Source organism: Electrophorus electricus, chromosome 1 (assembly GCF_041902795.1).
Source record: "Electrophorus electricus isolate QZ-2024a chromosome 1, ASM4190279v1, whole genome shotgun sequence".
Classification (NCBI taxonomy): domain Eukaryota; kingdom Metazoa; phylum Chordata; class Actinopteri; order Gymnotiformes; family Gymnotidae; genus Electrophorus; species Electrophorus electricus.
This window is the reverse complement of record NC_137497.1, coordinates 18,945,476-18,969,207: the sequence shown is the minus strand read 5'-3', so window position 1 is coordinate 18,969,207 and position 23,732 is coordinate 18,945,476.

Below are 23,732 nucleotides of genomic sequence, written 5' to 3'. Positions count from 1 at the left end.
TGTTTATATGTGATTGTCATGTAAGAGAGAGTTAAACAGATGAAATATAAATGACCACTGTGAACCACAAACATTACTGGGTGCTGAAATAGATTCAGTAATGAACCTTCATTAATTCTAGTTAACAAAAACCTTATAGCCAGACCTGCCTAATCATGAACACACAACTAATTAGATCAGGAAACTAAGCTGTCCTTTAGACACACTTACACACCACCATAAACCAGACTAATAAACATTATCTACATGTAGCCCTGTGGGGAAAGGAATGTGTATATGATGTTATATGTGTATGTATGTATAAGTACTGTATATATTTATTTCCTTTCTTCTTGTTGTTTGAAGGAGAAACAGTAAAATTGTTTACAGTTTTTCATGTGTATACTTGATTTCTGTGAGCGTTATTGTCACAGACTGCTACTCCCCCATAAGTCACGTGGTGAGGCCTGCCACGTGCAGGGGGATCCACACGTACTGTGAATAAATGTTTTGTAACCACGCCACTTCGGGATTACATACACGGGGTTTATTGTTAAGTGTCATTGTGTCTATTTAAACCCTGTCCGTGTGTGTCCCTTTGTTGGTCATTGTCGCTACATGTGTGTTAATGCCTGGCCCTGCAGCAGTCAGTGATGGTGTAGTAGTTATGCTGTGTGTTAATATGTAAATGTAGTCAGTGATAGTGCAGTATTTATGCTGTGTGTTAATATGTAAATGTAGTCAGTGATGGTGCAGTAATTATGCTGTGTGTTAATATGTAAATGTAGTCAGTGATGGTGCAGGAATTATGCTGTGTGTTAATATGTAAATGTAGTCAGTGATGGTGCAGTAATGCTGTGTGTTAATATGTAAATGTAGTCAGTGATGGTGCAGTAATTATGCTGTGTGTTAATATGATAGACTGGAGCTTCAGCAGTGATCATAGTTATGACGGAGCACAGGTGGTGATCAGGGTGGTGGTGGTTGTTGTTGTTATTGTTGTGTACACCCCCCCCCCCCTTTGTGTAGCTCATTCTCTCTACTGGTTCATTCACTTTGAACTCTGAATATATTTCTATTCTACATTTACAACAATATCTCTCTACAATATCTCTCCTCATTCTCACCCCTCATTCTTCTCACTCCTCATTCTCACCCCTCACTCCTACTTACTCTCTCACCCCTCAAACCTACTCTCTCTCACCCCTCACTATCACTGCTCACTCCTACTCCTCACTCTCACCCCTCACTCCTACTCACTATCACCCCTCACTCCTACTCACTCTCACACCTCACTCATACTCATCACTCCTACTCTTCACTCTCACCTCTCACTCTCACCCCTCACCCTCAATCCTCACTCTCACCCCTCATTCCTACTCACTCTCATCCCTCATTCTCATCCCTCACACTTACCCCTCACTCCTACTCCTCACTCTCACTCCTCACTCTCACCCTTCACTCCTACTCCTCACTCCAAGTGAGATACTAGTGATGGCCCCTACTGTGCTGAGGCTTCAGAGCGCATGTTGAGAGAGCCAGGAAGTATTTTATGAAACATGTATCGAGGCTTGCTTCTTTAAGTACGAATGACACCTGAAACCTCACTGGTTCAGGAAGCATTTCAAATGTTGGCGCAATTTATGAACACACATAAAGCGCAATGGATCCACACAAAATTTGTATGTTTGTGTTCTGTCAATTTGCCTGTGACATTGATGAGCTTGTTTTTATGGAGCCTGCTAAAAGGAAAAGGGTTTCCCCTGTATGGAAACACTTTGAGCAGATCTCTACAAATAAGGTATTGCACATAATATGCCTATAAATAATGAAATGTGTTACTACTATAATATTCACAAGGCATTTTTTTTTTCCATTCCAAACCACTGGGATACAACAACAACATCTCATCTGTGTTATTGTACTTGTCATGTATAATGAGGGGGATAGAGTTGGATCCAGCCAAGGTGGGTATGGGTTTCCAATTTTCATATTTGTTAATCAACCATCATAATAATGACATTGACCACGATGCTACATTCATCACACACATCAAAAAATAAAAACAAAACATGTGCACATGTTCATGTAATGACTTCTGACATGCAAATACTGTAATTAAACCATAACCTAATTTTATTTTATTCACTGTTAACATTAATATGCGTATATATATATATATATATATATATATATATATATATAAAATGTGTATATACTGTATATATATATTTATATACTGCATTATTCTCTGTACCTTACATGTTATTTGCAGTTTGGATTGGATTACAAAGAGTAAAAATGACAAAGTGTAACCTAATCTTTACAAAGCAGTGACCAGAAAGGAAGAGCTGGATGAGGCTTTGGTCTTCATGATTGTTAGAGACACACAGCCATTTAGCACAGTTGAGGATAAAGGCTTCAGGGACTTAGTAGCAAAATTTGATCCAACCTATATTTTCCCAACTAGGAAAGTATGTGTGGGGACATGGATAAATTATGAGAGTAGTATTAAAAAAATAATATTTTCTTCCTTCCCTTTAGACTGCAAAGGCCATGGTTGAGACCAAATATCAACAAGAGAAAGAGAAGACCAAAGTTGAGGTCCAGAAAGTTCCTGCAGTGAGTGTGACAACAGACAAACTACTTGGCTGTGACCTGCCATTTTATAGATGACAACACATGTCTGAAGTGCACATTACTCGGTGTAGTGAAATTCCCACAGGTGCACACAGCTGAAAATTTGGCCTGTGTGAAATCCTCTCTTATGGAACAATGGGAAATAAACTCCAAAGTAACATGTCTAGTTACTGATGGCGCATCTGATATGATTGCCTGTGGCAAACAGCTGAAGCTGCGTCATGCCTTCTGCATTGCTCACACCCTGAATATAGTTGTTAAAAAAGCTCTTGAACTAACCCCAGTGCTGTCTGCCATTCCTACAAAGGCAAGGAAGCTGGTGGGCTATTTTAGAAGCAGCACAACTGTCAAAGTTAGCAACATTATTTTCACATTTGTTTACACATTGTTTTATATTGCTACATATGTAACGTTTAGGTTTTTATTGTTAAAGGAGAAGCTGGACCTTGTTCAAGAGCATATGGGAAAACCAAAAAAGAAACTGATTCAGGAGGTTGAAACAAGGTGGTACAGCAGCTTTCAAATGCTGGAGCGATTAGTAGAACTCAGGGAGCCTGTAAGCACTGGCAGGCTTACAAACTGGTATTCCTGCGCTGACCTCTGATGAGTACAATAATGTTTGTGAGCTCCTGTCTATATGTCTCCTTTTCACAAGGCCACTGTGGTGCTGTCAGAGGAGAAAAAGGTATCTGGCTCCAAAGTGGTGCTATTATTGAAAATGGTGGAAAAGATGCTCCAGGAAGAGGCAGCAAAGGTAACGGTAGCTAGTGAACTGGGAGAGACCTCATCAGGCTCCTTAGGGAAAAGCTCCACACAGCATGAGCATTATATCGCTGGCAATGCTACTAGACCCAAGATACAAATCACTTGGATCCTTTAGCCCAAAAAAGGCAGATGAAGGAATAAAACAACTCACCTTTGAATCTGCCAATGTAATAGGGTCTAGACAGTCACATTCAACCCCAGCTGCAGCGTCAACATCACAGGATGCTATAGCTGAAAGACCTGGTTAGTATTTTTGCATTGGTTTAAAGTCAATTTCAGAGTTATGATCTCATTCATATTATCTGGTTTTGCTTCTCAGGAAACAAACTGTGGTGTCATTTTGATGCCACGTTCATGGAGGCCAGAAGAACTCACAATGTCACTGCTGATGCCACAGTTGAAGTGCAGACCTGGCAGAACTGAACATCAGCAGAACACAGGATCCCCTCCAGTACTGGGAGAGGCAGAGGTGCATATATCCAAATCTCCACAGGCTTGCTGTGGGATACTTGTGCACCCCTGCTTTCTCAGTACCATGTGAAAGTGTTTTCTCCAAACCATTGAGGTTATTTCCAGAAAGAAAAACCAACTGAGTCCAAGCACAGTGGAAAAAATATTATTTCTTAATAAAAGTGAATGAAGTCACCACAGAATTCGTAAGCATAACCATTGTCCCATTTTTGAAAAACACTGCAACAGTCTTAAAAACATCTCAACATAAATATCTCATGTCCTATTTGGTTTATTTAAACATTGACTAAAATCAACCTGTTTTTTGACACTAGTAGACCTCCAAAACCATCACCTACACATCAAAAACAGATTAGATGAATGAATGAACAAAATCATATTAAGTTGTTTTTATTTCTATTTATTTCTATTGTTGGCAGTGCCTATTCCCATGCTGACACTGGTGCAAAACAGCCAAGAGATCCATCACAAATAGTTGAAATGACAATAACGGTTTAGCCAGCAGGGGGGTTTGTGTGCACATGAAGCCTTGAGATATAAACCTTTTTTTGAACCAATTGGATGGAAAGCTTGAAGGATTCATCTGGCCATCACTACAAAAACAAACAAAATGTTCAAAAAAAGAGAATTTAGTATTTACAAGTTACAAGTTCAATAAAAGAAATCCAGCAATCATAAACTCTCCAACATAAGTCAACATAAAAACTCCACTCTTGAAATTTCCATTGGAAACTAATACAAGGAAAAACAGGAAATTGGGTGATGTCACCTGTCTTTAAGCAGGACAATTCCCCATAAAGCTCCCCTTCAAAGACAACATGGAAGACTCTCCACAAAAAAAATCAAAAGTAAGTTTTTTTTTTAATAGACTTTTGTTTTACCTACTTAGTTAAAATATACAGACTTTGCTGTGTTAATCCTGTGTTTTAATTTACATATAAATATATATACATATAAATATATACATATAAATATATACATACATATATATATATACATATAAATATATATACATATAAATATATATACATATATATACATATAAATATATACATATATATATATATATATATATATATATATATATATATATATATATATATATATATATATATTTCCAACTTTAATGTGTAGATTTGTACAGAGACTTCAACACAGCGAGTTATGATTCCACAGCATGTATAACTTGTAGAACAGTGTGTATCAGAAATCAGAAATCAACTGCAGCTCAACAGTCCTTGAGCATTACTTATTGTGAGGTTTTTTGGGAAATTTGTGAGGTTTTTTTTAAAATTTGTGCTCCGGGGGTTCCGTATCTTGGAAGCTAAGCCCATTTCTAATCCAGGACTAGTGTCTGAAATTTTGTCTGCATGTACACTACCAGCTTGGCTGGCTATCGTAACGGTCAAGGGTCATGACTCAACCTCTGAGTCTGACACGGCCCCTGGCAATGCTTCAGCAGATGAGATCCCACGTTGGGCAGCTGTTAATGCCCCCTCATGCCCATACGCTATATCCTCGATGTGTGAAGCTATCGCCATGTTTTCTCATTGCTTTGTGCCGAATAATATCAATCTGCGTTTCTTACAAACTCAGGGTACACAACAAGACTGCTCTCACTGGGTTGATTAGGGCTGTAGTCCTGATTTAAAATGGTCTAATCCGTGACCCGGAGGGGCGTCACCCTTCCTAAATCTATTTTGCCATTTCTTGTGCGCCATTTTCATCGGATTTCACATATTGCACAAAGGGGGAGTGACGGCTAGCATTCAAAAACAGTTTTGTATCCCTGCAAAACGTCTCACTGTAAAACTCCTCCTAGATTGCTGTCTAACCTGTACCAGAAGCAACCAGGGTAAAACACAAGCCAAATATGATGGCTTACTGGCTCAAGAATATTCCTTTCAGTGTCTACAGATAGACTTTATGCACATTCCACCTTGTGGTCAGTTGAAGTACGTGCTAGTGATTGTAGACAGGTTTTCCTTTTCTAAGGAAGACTTTCAACAGGCCTGTCATCCCACTGGAACTTACGCTAACTTCATTTAGATTAAAAAAAATGATCAAAATGTTTCCTCTTTCATTTAAATCATCACATCCGTGTTCAGGGAATTCTTGCATCCTTATGGGACTCCCAGGAAGTTCAAGAAACACATGTAAGAACCCTGCTGTTCATACTGCCTTGTGTAACCCTAGTCAGATGTTTCTATCAACAAGAAAACAAAACAAAAAGAACAAAAAAACTCCCCAAAACTGTGCGAACCATCATAAAACAATAAAACTTTTCTAGGTACAGCTGCAATGTAGCGATTCCTGAAAAGTTTTTTCATCAAAAGTATTTTCATCTCGATCAGTTCCACTCCTTGGTCCTCTGTGTTTCTTCGCACCTATAAGGCTTGTCTTGCACATATTTGTTTGTTGGTGGAGTTGTTTGTGTTAACATCACTTGTTTACACTCACCTGCTGTCAGAGGGTATATGTATTTTTTCTGTCATTTAGGCATCTGATAAAGTGAAAAAGGAATTACTCTACAAAACCAGACTGAGTCGATCTACTAACAGGTGGTAGTGTTATAACACTGACAGTGGTAGAAAAGAAAAAAAAAATTCAAGCACAATTTATTTTTCATGTTATATTCTATATTAAATTAAAAGTAAATTTACTTCAGATCTCAAGGCAGAGCTATCTACTGTATGGCAAATAGTAAATTGTTAATACATAGATTTAATTAAGTATTTAATGCAGATCATTTGCATTGGCTGAATGAACCTTTCACTCTTCGGTCATGTCTATCTGCCTAACTATCAGGTGTGTGTGTGTGTGTGTGTGTGTGTGTGTGTGTGTGTATGTGTGTTTTTTCTCTCTCTCTTTCTCTCACTCACACTCACATTCTCTCTCCCTCCCGCTCTCTCTCTCTCACACACACACACACACACACACACACACACACACACACACACACACACACACACACACACACACACACACACACACACACACACACACACACACACACACACACTCTCTCTCTCTCTCTCTCTCTCTCTCTCTCTCTATCTATCTCTCTCAATGTCACATTCTCTCTCTCACTCTTGCATGCTAGCCTTTGGTCACACTGCCCTTCACCACCTGCACCTCCTGTTCTCCACCTGTACCTTGTGGCCTCTGCCCCCTGCCCTGTCCTGCCTTGCCTTGCCCTGCCCTTCAACCTACCTGGCTGACTGAGAGAGTACTTGGCCATTCCAGCCAATCCGAGCATCAGGGTCAGCTGTTACAGAGGACAGACGAGTGTCACACAGTACGCTGATCTAAGCCCTCTATTCACCCCTACGCTGATCTAAGCCCTCTATTCACCCCTACACTGATCTAAGCCCTCTATTCACCCCTACACTGATCTAAGCCCTCTATTCACCCCTTAACTGATCTAAGCCCTCTATTCACCCCATACACTGATGTAAGCCCTCTATTCACCCCATACACTGATGTAAGCCCTCTATTCACCCCATACACTGATCTAAGGCCTCTATTCACCCCATACACTGATCTAAGCCCTCTATTCACCCCTACACTGATCTAAGCCCTCTATTCACCCCTACACTGATCTAAGCCCTCTATTCTCCCCTACACTGATCTAAGCCCTCTATTCTCCCCTACACTGATCTAAGCCCTCTATTCACCCCTACACTGATCTAAGCCCTCTATTCACCCCTACACTGATCTAAGTCCTCTATTCACCCCTACACTGATCTAAGCCCTCTATTCACCCCTACACTGATCTAAGGCCTCTATTCACCAGTACACTGATCTAAGGCCTCTGTTCACCAGTAGACTGTAATGATACATTGCAAACTGCCCTGACTGCCTCTGTCCCAAATGCAGAGCTCCAGGGTGAGATCTGTCATTAACTCCACTAGTCAGCAGTCTGGCAGGAATGATCCACAAAGCATCAGCTATTATGGATCTCTGTATGGACCTCCGTTCTCAGACAAGGACTTTAAGGCCCATGCAGTCAAGAGTTTGCCAGTCTAAGACCACATCTTGTTTTATTAATGGACTAAACAAGGTGCAGTTTGTTTGAGTCGAAACATCTGGTTTATGAAGCTCATGTGATACACCCATCATCTTTAACCCAAACTGGATCAACGGCACCAGTCGTTGAAGCTATGGCGGCATTCACGACAAATAAACAAAGAAGGATATACGACTGGAGGAGAGCAGCTCAAAGTGGTGTGTGTTTTACTGCTTGCGGTGAGCTAGGAGGGTGGTGGATGTTGTATAAAGGCTTTTCGCCAGATACTTATGACACAAGAGTATGTGTCCCTGAACTATTTCCCTAAGGAGAGAGAGCATGAGGGGAAGACAAGAAAGAAAAGAGCCTGAGATTTGGAGTAACATGTTTACCCTCAGCACATCTTTGTCTGGCTTCCATGAACAAAGTTGAAGCTCTCAGATGAATACAATCTTCTGAAAGGCACAAACAGGGATTGAAACTGTTGGCTTTGGTTTACAAAACTAACACCTTGCCACTTGGCCATCATGCCTTAGAAGCAAGTCATGAACTGGTCTTTAACAATGCACGAGCTTGCACCTTAAGTCTGACAGTAGAAAAGCCTTGAAAGGGTTGGAAGTTACTAAAATATTGACAGCCTTCTGACTCATGAGTAACTGTCATTGGAAGCTGATCGTGCACTATCGATAGCATCAGCGTAAAGCACAGCTGTATATGCTTCCAAAATGAACCCCTTCTAGAGAGGATATATCTAAATTCTAAAGCACATGCAGTTGTTCTAAAGATCAGTCAACTAGGCTGGAGGTGCTGAGTATGGAACCAAGGACCTCTGACATGCAAAGTATGCACTCTAGCACTGAGCTACACTCCCGCCACTCTCAAACTTTGAGGTAATAACGCTAAAAAGAATATCTGCAACTGTTTGTCAGCTAATCTGCAGGAGTCAAATGTGTAGCAGAAACGTTGTGTTGGGTGCCTGAGGACTGTCCAATTTCTCAATCAACATTTTGGTGTAGTCAACCAGGATCACGTCCATGTCACCTCAAAGAGAAACACCTGGGTTACCTCTGGCACATGGGGTGGTAAATAGTCTACCATAAATTACCTCAAATGGTGACAATTTGGTGGTGGCACTGGGCATCATTCTGATCTCACAACACTGCTGATCACCTTGTGCTCAGATTCAGAGGTTGTGTCATGACCCTTGACCTTTACGATAGCCAGCCGAGCTGGTAGTGTACATGCAGACAAAAGTGCAGAGACTAGTCCTGGATTAGATATGGGTTTACCGTCTGAGCTGCGGAACCTCCTGGAGTGCCAAATCTTACCCGAGTCATGAACAACCCCAAACGCATAACAGGAGTCAGTGTATATGGTGACAAACTGATCCTGGAATAGATGGCAGGCCCTGGTCAATGCCATTAGTTCAGCTGCTTGAGAAGACCTGTAAAGGACCGAGTGAGCCTCCCAAATGAGGTTACGCAGAAATCAGACAGAATAACCACAGACAATTTCAGAGTCAGACGGTTTAAAACATGAGCCATCTACAAAAATGTGATAGCCGCCTTCCAGCAGCGTGCTAGAAAGTTCAGAACGCATGCTAGAGGACTCATGGATAACCTCCATGCAGTCATGGGGCACAGAGTCAGCAGAATGATTTAGCGATGTCAAAAATGATTGGAACAGTCTAGCAGGTGAGCGCAGGGTCATGTGTGATTCAATGGTTAAGTTCCGAGTGGCACAGAGGATGGCCTCAAGGCCCGAACGTTGCTGTGCTGTCATGTGCTGTGTTTGAATGTTATTCAGAATAGTAATAACTTGATGTGAAGTGTGAAGAACCATTGGATGAGACAGTGCCAATTTCTCTACGTCAGTGACCAGCAGGGCAGAGGCAGCCACGGCGCGTAAGCAGGCCGGCATGCCTTGAACGACCGAATCAAAAGGTTTGGAAAGGTAGGCCACAGGTTGATAACTTCCACCATGCTCCTGGGCCAGGACACCCATGGCTGCGGAGCCGTTTTCAGAAACGTAAAGGTGGAAGGTCAGATTATAATTTGGTAGGCCAAGTGCTAGAGCAGAGCACAAGGCCAATTTCAGATTCCTGAATGAGTGATACATGGGTTGAGTCCAGACCAATCTATCAGTACAGTTTTTTCCACAGCCGTTCCTGAGGACTTTATCATGAAACTCAACATGGGTTGTTTTGTGTTGGGCGGAGGGATGTCACGTATGATTCCCCACACTCATTAGAGCAAGGTACTGTAAGTATTTGAGATTAAATATTGTTCTTATAATTTTGTTTCTGGAGTTTAAGTTTAATGTTTATCTTGCCAGGAAAGTTTGTTTATTTTAACTAAGTAGATAAAACAAAGTAGATAAAGAGAAAAATTAACTTACCTGTGATTACTTTTGTGGAGAAGCTTCCATGTTGTTTTAGAGTGAAAAGAAACTAGCCTGTGTTGAAGGGGACTTTTATGGGGAATTTTCCTTCCCAAAGAAAGGAAGTGATGTCACATAATTTCCTGTGGTGATGTTTCCTTATATATGTTTCTAAGGGAAAATTCAATAGAGTTGTGTTTTGAAGTTGATTGATGTTGGAGAATTTATGATTGCTGGATTTTTTCCCCTTCAACTTGTAAATACTTGTAAATACTGCATTTTCCTTTTTTTGAATATTTTTGTTTGTTTTTTATTGGATATGGCTTTTTGTTTGCACTGGACTACTGAGAGCCAATAAATACCTTTTCTTTTGTATCCACTAGGAGTGTATCCGTGTGTCTTTACTAGTGGACCATTGCAATGATATTTCCGTATGTGCAGGATTAAAATACTCTACAAATAAATGCTCTTAAAATAGTCCATAAATAAATATTCTTAAATACTCCACAAATAAGTACTCTTTAAATACTGTACAAATAATCTTAAAATACTCCACAAATAAATGAGTCCAGTCTATGTTTGAAGAAAGCAAGAGTGTTAGTTCGTCCCTCCATCTGGGAGACAGGTCAGAGAAGAGGGAATGGAGAGGGCATGAAGCATTTAAGGCTCACACTTTATAATAACGATAGTTTATAGAGCATTTATATGCTTGTAATTCATAATGAACTAATCATGAACTAATGAGTTAGTGTTATTCATCATGAATTAATATATTAGTAATCATTTATAAGATGTATCTAAGCTCTCACTTCATAATTATCTGATCATGAACAGATCAGGAAGTCAGATGTTATGCTTAATTGGGTTTTTAAGTGCTATTCTTTATTAGATAATGAATTGTGCCATTGCATACGTGCAGGAACAATGGAACTGCATTTAGTTAAAGTAAATGTTCAGAATGTTGTTAGGTTACTGTGTGTAGGGTTTGGAGTTGGGGCTCCAGGGGCTTTAGGTGGCAGGTCGTTTTTCCTAGAATAACAAGAGATGTTTCCTTACCTCTTGCCTTCTTTTAACATGTTTTACAATAAACCCTCTGTGTGGGCATTGTCTTTGAGGACATGTCCTGCTGTAATATTCACAGTCTACATGTCTTTGAGGCATCTTGGGACTGTACATGTCCTGCTGTAATATTCACAGTCTACAGGTTTTCTTGCCTACACTTTATAAGATATAAGAATGCCCTGGTAACTCTGTCCACTCGTGTAAAACTTTGCTGTAGCCATAACCAGTTGCTGTCATGTCACGAGCCTTACAATGGTGAAACCCAACCTGTACCTAGAACTCATTGAACTTCAGGTGCAACCTGCTTAACCTCCATCCTTTAAGAGGCCTGGAAGACAAGCATCAAGACTCCTTGTTGTAGCCCTGCAGGTGGTGAAGTTTCTCTTGTTGTCTGAACACCAGAGTCCCTCACTGTCTTAATACGCCGACTGAAGATGCACTTACCTGAACATTAGTTTTGCACTTATTAAAACTTATTAAAAAATAAAAAAGTTTTAATTGCATTTATGAAATATGCTATTGTGTTATGCACAACAGTCACTCTGGATAAGAGAGTCTGCTAAACACCTTAAATGTTAATGTAAATATGTAGGTAACAATTTCAGAATTAATGGTGACCAATTCAGGAATTCAGAGGATATGTACCATTAGTTAATATATTATTAAAATGACAGCTTTACTAATCCTGGCTCCTAAGAGTCTTTGTGAACCTGTTAAAATAATTAAAAAGTGTAGTCATACAAATTATTTGTTAAACAGTAACAAACAGCAGCTGTAGTTTCTAAATTACTTGTCATATAGAAATTATCTGTAGCATTTTATAGCCGCTAAGGTGAAAACTATTTAATATACACGAATATCTATAAATGTCTGTAGGCCATTTATAAACAACACACTTTCAAATAAACTTATTTTAAGTTGTCTGTTAAGAAATGTATAAATGACGTGGTAATAATTTATAAAACACACATTAAAAAAAAGACTTGATGTCTTCAGACTAATGTGCTTGTTAATAAATATGCATAGTAGGAGTTCTCATTCATGGAGTTTTCCAAGATCATGAATGAATCGTCCTAGAGGGCCATTATTGTGTTTTTTTGCTAGACGTTCATACATTTCTATTACTGTCCAGTGATCCTTTACCAGCTCCTCTGTCCAGTTGCTTCTAAACCTCCAAACAGTTTCCTTGTATGTTCTCCAGGCCCTCCTTATATTCTGCGTGTGAGCCCCTGTAGGAGCATCCATGTATGATATACTGTGGTTAACTGTGTAATGTCTATAGCCAAGCTGAGACAGAGCCTACTGGTAGACACATCACTCACCACTGAGGATTGTGGATCGCCTCCTTACATGCTGAATGAAGTGGCACTAGTTCCCTTCTGGACCTTCTCTGAACTAGGTGAAGAACTGGCTGTCTTTGTTTAGTGTGGACAGCATTTTCACCCAGCATCCCAGAGAGCCACTGCCTCCTCCACAACGCCCGGCCATCCGTCCTCTTCCATACCGTGTAACATAAAAAGTAAAGCATTATTACATTAATTAAGAACTATTAACAAGATGAAAGAATTAAAGGTATGAAGCATGAAGACTTGTATGTCCATTATACATTATTAAGACTCTACAAAATTCTATACCCACATAAAAGATGCACCTGCATTTCTTCTATGCCTGAAGTTACTCTCATCTATGACAGTGAACTGTCTGCATCCTCCTTTCCTTCTTCTGAGTTCTTCCATCGCCACCACACAAGCCTCTCTCACTTTCTTAGACATTTTTGACAAGAAACTTGAGAAAACCTGAAGGGACATAATAGTGCTAAATTTATTAAATAATTTAATAACTGTATTTAACACTTCCTTACTTAGATATTGAATGTCCTCAGTAAAATTGTGAAGTTTATTCGTTAATTAAGTTAATTTCTTCATGTGAACTGTTCTGGTTATTTTGCTTTTTTTAATCAAACAATTTACTTGATTTCAATAAAACCAATTAACCTGCTTGTTATACATGTATTTATGAGTGTAAAATAATTTTACACTACAGAAAGTATCTAGATGTGCTGAACACAAAGCTGTTTGATTACAGTTCAAATGGCCACTCAGTGCACACTTGTTGTATAAACTAAGACATATAAGCCTGCGTGTGTTAGCTGCTCCCTCCTGTACAGATGTCATCCATTTGAAGAGAGACACTTCAGAACACTAAACACAGAGTTGTGTCTGACTGATCTTCTCGTCTGCCTGCCCCTGAGCACAGCACGTTGACACCTCCTGTATGATAACATTGATATGTACCAGGATAGCGATCTGTATAGAGAGTCTAACAGTCTAGACCCAACGTTACATGTTCTGCCTATTTAACACACTGTTAAATTACTATTCGATGTAAGATTGTGCCAAAATCACAATGAAAAATGCTTGCAATTAATCTCTGCATTCTTTAAGGGACGACGTTATTTTATAAAGTCTACGTTCGCTAGATAGTTTAATTTAAGATAAAGTTACAGTAAAACATCTAAGTAAACTCGTTAGTCTACCATTCATAGCAGTCCCATCAGTCACTGTTGTATAGCTTCATTTTGTGGTGACAAAGATCGCATTTAATCTTTCTTTGTAGTACTTTCTTATTTTGCAGCCACTTTATTAATTTTAAATGTTTTCTTTTTGATTTCTTGCCCTCCATCAACTTCCTCAATTTTTAAAACCGGATGCCTCCCCTTTACATTTGTTATACTGGAATTTATGGCATTCCAGATTATCATCGAGCTTTTAAACTTAACAATACAATGAATAATACATATATTTTTTTTATATTGTGTATGCTTATATTCAGCAGACACATTCATATTTTCTGGACAAACAGCTCTTTGTGAATTTCATATAAACCATCAACAGTAAAGGTGGAGCGTTCGTGGACGTTGGAGTTCATTCCGGTCTGCGCATCTAATGAGGAGACGCCGGTACAGGTGTGTTTGGAGTCGGATGACAGTGGAGATCAGCACAGCACCTGACGCTCGTCCTCACAGTACACAAAGAAGAAGAGAGTTCACAGTTCAGAGAGAAAACCAGGGCAAAAATCATCAAAAAACAAAACAAAACAGCCAAGACACTGGAGAGAAATAAAGATGGAGAGGCTGGAACAGGTCAATGCTGTACTGTACTGTAGCTACAGTGCAGCTAAACTAGCGTTAGCTAGAAATCAACATTAGCAGATGTGTTTTCAGTAGTTTTCTTGAATACTAACATTAGTGGGTTATGCTTGAACAACGCCATGGTAGTTCACCGTCTTTATGACCTTTAGTACATTTTATTCAGTATGAGTGGAATCTGAACACATCCGCTTTGTTAGATTACTCTGAAAGAAAGCTGTCGTACGTTAGCCAACTAGCTAGTAAACTAGCGCGACTGGAAAAGGTGCCGAACACCAGCTGACTGTCTCCGGATTACAGTGGAGATCAGCACAGCCGGTTTCTCCTGTTGTTTGAAGTTTAGCCTTTCGCTCCGTTTTCGGTAGGTTTTACGCTCTGGTTCTTTACTGGCTTTTATTCCCCGTCTATGCACGTCAAGAATGTAAAAGTGAAATTTAATGGGCGAAATTAGCAGCCACAACCGACCGACCGAGCTAGCTCGCTAAATCGGTCGCTCGTCTCGGTCATTTATGTGTAAAATACAGTGTGTCTGACTGTCTGGCTAGATGACATTAAAATGGCTGATTAAATGCACCCAGTTAGCTTGCATGCGTGTCCGAAGTGATCGAGATCGACCGTATTGCGGTATTGTCTGTATTGCAGACGTGCAGCGGTGTACCGCGTTCATTGTAAGTGTTCACTAAGCAAACCGCGACCGTGTCGGTACTATTCTATATGTGGCACTGATGTGTGTGTTCTTCTTTCTACAGTTTGGGTATCGACTAGGGATTCAACTAAGTAGCCTGTCAAAGATTTATGCGTGCGCATGTCGTATTTTGTCTCCACAGACGTGCGTGCGCACGATGTCTCTTCCTCTCGTTACCTTTTGGACAGAATTGGACTGCTCAGTGGCCCAGCGGCAGCCACCTTGTCCAGGCCGTGTGCCTGGTGCTTTGTCCACTTCACCTGGCTGGTCAGACCATCGTCAGGGTGAACAGGTGGGTTGTCGTCATGAGGGACTACGGTGTCATCTGGGACGTAGTCCTCAGCATCCCTGGCCTCATGGCCCAGACCCGTATTCAACTTTTTGAGTTGAATCAGCAGACACTGACCCAGTGCTGAGTTTACCAGGTTTTATATTGACCTTATTAGCACTGTGGACTATAAAGGCTGAGCACTAATAGGCTGGGCTGCATTTTTCGTTACGGGTACAATGCAAGGAACAAAAAGCAGGAACAGGATGTTCTGCACCTGAGCGTTGGCCAGTCCAACACTCCCATGTTGGCCCTGAAACCTCTCCCTCCCGTGCCGAGTAAGCTCCCAGAGCGTCTGACTCACGGGCACCCTGCTTTTGACTTTAACATCCAGCAGGATGTGTCTGGGTAGGCTTCTCAGCGTGTCCGAGGCCAGCCTCCTCTTCCTCCCAGTGAGCCCCTGCACTAATGGATATGTAGATGTCGGAGAGTGATGTCTTATTATTGGTCTTATTTTGGCACAAATATATTTTACCTGGTTTTTCAGTGATAGACACTTCTGACCTTTTTTCAAAAATGCCGGTAACTCAGATACCACAGGTGCAAACTAAAATTAATTTCTTTACTCATAATGTCTTTAATCATATAGTCAATGTGTCAGCAATCCCTCTTCTTGCCAACAGAGGTCCTCCTAATCTGCAGTGCCATGGTATGAAACATTCATTGAAGTTTAGATTGTTGAGGAGTTCAGTTAACTCACTGACTCAGTGGCCACATGTTCTTGTACTATCTTAGTGTTTTTGAAATGATCTTACATATAAAATATGCATGTTACACCATATACATAAAAGGCACATTTTGCATGCTTTTTATGTGTAAGACTCATCATCTAATTATAGGAGAAATATAATCTACTTGTGTGTTAATATTTTTAAGTAGCTACTAGTATAAGGCCAGAATGGGAAATGGGAAATATTATATACTTTAACTAGCTTTAATATTACTATGCTTCAGTGTAACCAAAACCATATCTCATAGCTAGAAACACTACCAACCACAATATGAAAGTCCTCTGTAGTGACAGGTGGATCCTTTTGAGTTTCTCTCTGCACTGCACTGGCCAAATCTGTCACCTTCTTCTGTAGCAGAAAACAAACACATAATACAACATCAAGTTGACAAGACATTGAGAACAGCAATTAATGACTGAGAAAACAATTTGACCATGGATGTCTAAGCATTACATAAGCCCAATTTTGTACTGATATATCAGCCCTTATTTATCTCTGACAATCTTTCAGACTGGGTCACAATCATACTTCCCTTTGTTGAGTTTTAGCCAATTGAGCAACAAAAAGTGAAGCTAAACACAACAGACAAAAGACCAGTTTGTTTCATACTGTTGAAAAGTTCACAGATCAGGTGCAATGTCTACAACCAGCTTAAAACGTTTGACAACTGCAGAAAAACCTATGTTGTCAAGCTCAGTGAGGCCCACAACCGAAATGCATATAGAGATATGTGTGACGTGAATAACAGTACACAAAGGCTGATTCTTGTGAATTTTCATTGGAAGATACTGTACATAACATATATGTGACTGACAGATTCCCTAAAGAATGATTAGAACATTATTTGATGCCAGTTCTGTCGCCCCTTGTCTGGTATTCTCTGCCTTACTTCATTGTTCTCACATGTTTTTCTCACTTGTAATTGTGTATATATACCTTGTGTTTGTACTTGTGTATATATACCTTGTGTTTGTGTATATACGTATATATACTGTGTTCATATTGTGTATATACGCAACCTATGTATATACTGAGGTAATAAAAAGAGTGTTTACAGGGAAAAGAGGTTTAACATTGAATTAGATATATTAATAACATAAAACATAAGGGAGTATAGAGATTCTGTGTCCTCTCAGTGTAACGCGAGTGCCGAAGGGTGTGGAGCAGGATGCACAGACTCTCTCGACGTGGACAAACATTTATTTACATAAAACATAAAGACTATAGTGGCATTCCATATAACACAAACAGTGAACATAGAGACACTTAACACTAACAATTTTTAACATTAACACAAGCTAGACAAACATGGTTACGAATGTTACATTTAGACATTAACCCACGAACAACACGCTACATCAACGATGACCAACAACACTGCAACACTGATGCAGGTTTAAATACGCAAAGACAAACAAGGTGCAGGTGTGTGCAGGTGTGGATACAAACAAAGATCCTGTCACTGCACGTGGCGGGCCAAACCACATGACTCGCGAGAGGCGAGTGTTCTGTTACAGAACCCCCTCCCAAGGGGTGCGGCTCCCGACGCATTCTTCCAGTGAACACGAGTCTCAGGACAAAGTGTACATGTACACACAAGCAGCCGCCTGGGAGAAAGGCAGCTTCTCTGTCTCTCTCAGGGCAGTCCGGTATGCCCCCAACAACGTTACGCCTGTAGATGTACAAAAGTTGTAAACACAAACAAACAATATCGCCCACACACAAACATATAAGGTGCTGTGACATGATGCCCACTGTCTGCGCAGGCACCTTGTACGTGTCCGTGGCCTCAATGGACATGCAGGGGTGCACGTCCACCCTGGTTCCAGACGTGCTACCTCCCCCAACGGTCCTCCACTTGCCTGCCACTCTAGGAGCATCCCAGCGGCAGTTTGCCTCCGGGGCTTTGGGCAGACCCCTCCAGTCTCGCTGGTGAGTCCGCTGAAGGGAAGGGACACGGGCTTCAGCTCTGCCCCACTGGAGATCCCGATGGGTCCACCCAACCGCCCTCTTTCTGGTTGTTGTGGTGCATTTCGGTCTTCCTCGGCCCAGGCTCAAGGCTCCCCCTAGCCCCCCCCAAGAAATTCTTGGGGGTGTTCCCCTTCACTTCCGGGGTGGACATAGACACCAGTCACGGTCCTCTGCCCAATCTCTTGGGATCCAGGCAGCAGGGCAGGGTGCCTACGCATCTCCCGCTAGGAAGTCCATCTTTAGCTGTGGTGGTTGGTCATTCTGTAACGCGTTGGCCTGCGTGCTGAAGGGCGTAGAGCAGGATGCGCAGACTCTCTCGACGTGGACAAACATTTATTTACATAAAACATAAAGACTATAGTGGCACTCCCGTGTAACACAAACAGTGAACATAGAGACACTTAGCACTAACGATTTTTAACATTAACACAAGGCAGACAAAAATGGTTACGAATGTTACATTTAGACATTAACTCACGCACCTCCTGCTAGGAAGTCTGTCATTTGCCGAGGGAGTAAGCGTCCTGTGGTGGTTGGTCATTCTGTAATGTTGCTGCTGGCCTGAGCGCTGTAAGGCATGGGCCAGGACACACAGACTCCCTTGACTTTGTGAAACATTTATTAACATTAAACACAGAAAACACAAGTGGCAATCTCATACAACTATAACAGTGAACATTATTAAACATTTAACACTAATGATCTACACATAATAAGGAAACGGTGAAAACAAACACAGACGTTACTTGCTATGGGTTTTTTTTTTACATAAGAGACTCAAGAGACTAAGCTAGAGACAGTGACCAACAACGGTGCACACACTGACAGGGGTTTAAGTAGACAGACAGTAAACCCTGTGCAGGTGTGTGCCAACCATGGAAGCGTGGCTACAAAACAAACATACAAGATCCCCCCAATGCACGCGGCGGGCCAAACCACTTGACTCGTGACAGGCGAGCATTCTGTGACATCCGGCTTGTGTTGGCCCATAAATTAATCTATGAGCCCAACCCAGCCCCCTTGTTTATAAATTAAACAAGATCTCCATTTTTGAGATTTTTTGCTTCAGCATTACAGAGTATAAAATAAAAACATTTTAACTCTTCATCAAAGTAACATGCTGTTTTACAAGATGGAATATTTGTCCTGGAGATTCCTGAACCTTTCTCATGTTGATTATCCTGCTGCTGGGCATTGCTTCCCTCTGGTTGTTTGCACAGACCTGAAGGTTGCTTAATGGAATGAGTATCTAAATAAAGCAGGAAGTCTGCATTCAAGATGTCAGGGGAAAAAGTGAAAGAAGTAAATGGATGAAATAAAGCCCCACCAGAGAACTGTGTCAGAGTGTCTGGACTTGCCACAAGTGAGCTGCTGGACTTTGTTGTTTCTGTTCAACAGATGGGTTGTGGGGTAAAAGGAAACGAGCAGCAGCTTTAGAGAAATTGTTCAGCTATTTTGTAATTCAACAAAACAACAATAAAGAATCTTGAAAACGTCTAAGCCTCATCCTACTCTTTGAACAGCTGCCCAGATTCACAACACAACAGCAACTGCAAAGCAAAAATTATGAAATTAGAGAAGACATCATTAAGTGACAACACACATTAGTGTTAAGCCACAACAAAAATGTGGCACATTGACAATGTTTAATTTTGGTTGATGTGTTTGTGCTGTGGCTGAATTAATGAATTTCCAGTGAAAAACAAGGATTTGAATCTGTCCAAATGTCTTGCTAGCTAACCTATCTAGTTAACTAGCAAGATTCCAACTAGATCATAAAGATAAGCATGTAACTGTTAAGACTGTTAAGAGTAACTGTTAAGACAAAATTTGGAAACTATAACAATTTCCTGCCCAGCAAAATATTATAAAACTCACTTGTATAACTTTTATATAACATTAATCTTTCCTGTCACTAGCCATTTTAGAGGTCTGCAGAAGTGAAGATGAGAAAGTTTGTACTCAGAGGTTCCTCAGTGCAGTGAGGAGTGGCTCATGGGTTCAAGGAGGACTCAGAAGCTGAAGTGAGCATTCGAGTGCAGCATGTTATGCTTGTGAGCTGAACATGGCCACGATCAGAACAGAGTCTGAACACAATCTTCAAAACCAATTTCACATTGGCTTGCAGCAAGCAGTATTCAATTTAACGTTAGGCCTGCACTGGTTTTGCACCAAGTAGATGCAGAAACCGATTTACACACCACAAGGCTTTAGTGAACCCTTCAATCCCAAACAAGAGTCGCAAACAACTGGAGGATAACATCAGAAAAAGCACCTGATGTTTTATTCTACCAGGGAAGCTGCGTCGTCCAGAGGAACTTAGTGGCCCCTACCGGCAAGACAACCTAGAACAGATCTCGGCTGAGCAGTGTGACAACCATTAGCATTGCTCAAGGGAGGGCTTTTTGTCATCTCCTGGCTAGCAAAGCATTCCTGAGGGAGAAAACAGGATAACTTTCTATTTTCCTTCACTCTGCTCTAAAAAATAAAGAGGGTGTTACAATCAAGCCAACACAGGAGGGCAGCTCAACAGCACACCAGTATGCTGCCAAGCTGAAGACCAAAATGGCTGCCTCTGAAGGAAGGGCTGTAAGCTGTGAAGTATGCTTCCCTCTTCAGAGGTCCACAGCATCAATATCAGAAGCCATAGTTTATTAATACTAAGCCCTCTTTAAGAATGAGTCGTATATGATGTGAACTAGCACTGCAAATGCTTCTTTGTGGGACTGACATGCCATGGTCAGGATAACTTTTTACTGCTGGTTTTGTTTTGTATTTTTTGACATGCAAAATAATTTAGAAGCATGAAGAGAGGTTTCTGGATTGGTTACTAAAAACCCTGATGAAGCCAAAGTTTTTAACTGCTTATCCTAGAGCCCAGGACAGGTACAGAGACTTTTTTCCTCAGAGCATCTATATTTGTGATCACTATGAGGACTTAGAGATAATTTATTCAGTGTTCTTAAATTAACATTTCTTACAATGGCTATTAGAAAGTATTATAATTTAGTACAAAAGGTGTATGCTGCTTCGGTGCCACATATTTTTTCAAGCATTACCTATAAGTATTTTTAAGGATACATATTTATAATATTGCATATCGTATACATCATTCTTATTAGATTTTTACAGACCTTTGGCCTATGTGGGGGAGGCAGTGTGCATGTAGAAGGCATGGTGGGCCATTTATATGAACATGATAAGAGCTTGCACATGATATGCTCTGCTTGTTACTGTTAATGTGGTCAGTATTTAAAACATAACTTGTGTAACTTGTGGATGATGCATGCTATACTCTAACTCCCCATACTTTTTTGAACATGGAAATTGTTTGGTTTACATTTTTCTAGGAAGTGATTGTCCATAGAGCTGGTTTCTAATGACTTGTTCTCTTAGTACATCAACATGTAATTCTTTGCAGGTGATATAAAGAAACAGATGGAATCACCAGAGGGCTGAGAGGGTAGTTGCAAAAACAAATTGAAAGTGAAGGTGACATTTTATAAATTGTAATCACCATGTTCAGATAAAGAATAGTACCAACTTGTAGGCTATTTCAATCAGTGTTTCCACTGACATCACTGAGCACCATGGACAGTGACACTGCCATATTGGACCTCCAACAAACTGAAAAAAGACAGAAAGAGAACGAGAGAGAGGCTCTCATGTCACTGCTGCATGACCCAGTACTCTTCAAAAAGCACAATGCTGCCTCTATATACATTCAACTTGGAGCACCCTGCTCATTGCAGTGATAGCAGGAGCTATCTTTTTGACAGCATGTGACTCAGGAATGGAGCTGGTAGAGATGTGGTCTGCAACCTACAGATCAGTGCTGGACCCTGCTCTTTAAGAAAATGAGCTTCAAGATTTCAGTAAACAGATTTGGTTCTTGTTGGGTTAAAAACATTTTCTTTATCAAGCTGAACTCAGATGCCTTCAGGTGTTTCTGCAGATTTGTTAGCTAGGTGATAAATAATGAAAATGCCTCAGAGAGAGAGAGATAGAGAGAGATGGAACGAGAGAGAGAATGGACTCAATAAATCTCTCAGTCCATGCTTTTACTATTACTAGCTAATTACTTTTCATTTCCTACTCTAGGTCCAGTTCAGACAGTGCACCATTTGTGTATAGCATCTAGCACCAAGCGGTTATTGAGCTGGTCCTTTCTAAGTTATGAAAGCTCCATCGATGAGACTGGCTGTGTGCTGGGCTGGTGACATAGATGGAAAACTGTATTGTTTTTGTCATGGTTTTAAAAATGATGCACAGTGAAATGTACTCCTGGGTCAAATTGCTTAGCTATAGTATGAATCATCTGATTAGGACCCAGATAAGTCAAAACAATGACTTGGGCAAGTGTTTAGGGCTCTAGGTCTCTGGTGATAAATATCTGGGTCAGCCCATTTAACAGTGTGTCTGTAGCTTTTCATTAACTTTTTATTGCTTATTGGTCACTGTGTATTGCCTTTTCTTACTATTCAGTTTGAAATATCAACAAATAGGACAGAACAAAACATTATTTTTATGCTATGGTCAACTAGTGTTACTGGCAAACCCAAAGAAATTGGTTAGAGTGGGGATGGTTTTGAAGGCATATCAGCAAAAATTAGCATAACGTAGATGATTGTAACTTTGGGATCCGCCTGTCTACTGAACTTTTGGATGAAGAAGTCACGGAGCTGCTCTCTCAGTAAGACTCAGCTCTGAGTCTCTCTCCTTAAATGTAAGTTATATTTTCTTCAGTAATTTGTGGTCTTTAGCGTGGCTCCCTTAATTACAGCTATAATAGTGTACATGCCAGCTGTGTTGAATCGCACAACGATGTCAGAATCTGGCACAATTTAACTGTGGAACTAGGTGGAGAGAATCTGACTAGCAGTACATTGGTAAGGTTTGATGCATATCCCAAGATAAGTCATAAAGCCTTGAATAAAGATGAAGGCTAAAGAGCAAAAGTTATGTAATTCTTCAAACATGAATACTAAACGTATAATTCTGGCAAACCATGTCAATTACAATCAATTATACTGATGTGTTTATTTGATTCACTGGAAGACAACGAGTGACTTGTGTTTGGAACATAGTCTTCCTTCCCAAAGTTATACTGACTTCTTATACTGACATTTTGTAAACATGTACAGACAATTTTATTCCCTGGAAAGTAGCATATACACACACAGACAGACACACACACACACACAAACACATATATCAGATATTTTGTCAACTTTCAAATATAAAAGGCACAGCACTATTTTCAAATCTAACAGTGTACTGTTTTTATTTTAGCTCTGCACAAAGAGCATACAGCATGTATGTGTATATACGTGTACACGTGTGTGTTCAACTGTGTTATACACAATGCCGCAGTGGCCTGCTTTGCTTCAGCTTGCTCTTTACTGTGCTACACTTGACAGAGAGCTTTTCATGCTGCCTCTTGAGAATGTCTAGTTGGCTCTGCAGGTCCTCGCATGCATCCTTCACCTTCTCAAAATCCTGGAGCAGCTTCTTGTTTCTCAGCAGGCTGCAGCGCTGGCACAGGCGCAGATTGTTTGCACGCA